The sequence below is a fragment of the Arachis hypogaea genome, chromosome 14 (assembly GCF_003086295.3).
Source record: "Arachis hypogaea cultivar Tifrunner chromosome 14, arahy.Tifrunner.gnm2.J5K5, whole genome shotgun sequence".
NCBI lineage: Eukaryota > Viridiplantae > Streptophyta > Magnoliopsida > Fabales > Fabaceae > Arachis > Arachis hypogaea.
The window spans coordinates 50,248,175-50,249,201 of NC_092049.1; positions in this window are offsets into that span (position 1 = coordinate 50,248,175).

A 1,027-nucleotide genomic window follows, 5' to 3' on the forward strand; every position below is an offset into this window, starting at 1 on the left:
CCATTGGTGCCTAGCTTATTTTCTCAATTTTTCTGCTTTTTGGTTGCCTTTTTCAGTGGCTTTTTCTTCTTCTTTTTCTTTCTTTTTCATGGCCAAAGACATTTATTCATCAAGATCCATAGACAGTTTTCAATTTCTACACAAAAAATGATAATTCTACACTCTATTTCCAGTGATGTGACTTAACAATCAAGCATGCATACCACCACTTAATTCTACTTGATTTGTCACTAATTGAGCCAAGTCACTTTTGTTCACACTTTTCTTTTATTTTTGGAAACAGAACAAGCATGGCAAGCATTTGTTTAAGAAGGTGAAGTTATATCCAAACATCCAGGCATTCACTTTATTCAAAGCAATAAACAGACAAATATACTAAAAACTTCACATTCCAGAAAGATTCAACATTTACAGTTTAAACCAGAACAAGCATGCTTTTGTTTGCCTTTTTAAACAATTATCAAGGAACAATACCACCTTGTGAAATTCCTTGTTTTCTCTTTGTTGCTAGGAAACAATTTGATTTCTCCTTCTTCTCCTAAATGTTGCTTCATGCTTTAAGATCCTTGTTTCCTTTCCTGCAAAGAGTGATGAAGTTGCTTGCTTCTCAAGCACTTGAGTGGTTAGCTCAACTATGTATGGGTAAGTATCCGAGTTTTGGTGTGCGAACACCAAACTTAGACTCCCACTTACTTCTCTATTCTTTGAGTCCTTGAGTTCTCTTTGGAATGAAGTTGCTGCTAAGGGTTCCAAGCATTTCTGTGACTGCTTAGAATGGTTGTTCCTTTCATATAATTCAAAGGTTGTTGTGTTCAGTTGATCCTTATGGTGGAACACCAAACTTAGAGTCACACATTCCCCTTTGAATTATTGATCTACGAATTCATTGTTTGGTGTGAAACACCAAACTCATTTCTTTGCAATGCACAGAAACTACTTCACCCTTTTTTTTTTATTGAAACAAATAAAATAAACAGCAAAGGGTATTACCTCAGATTGGGTTGCCTCCCAACAAGCGCTTCTTTAA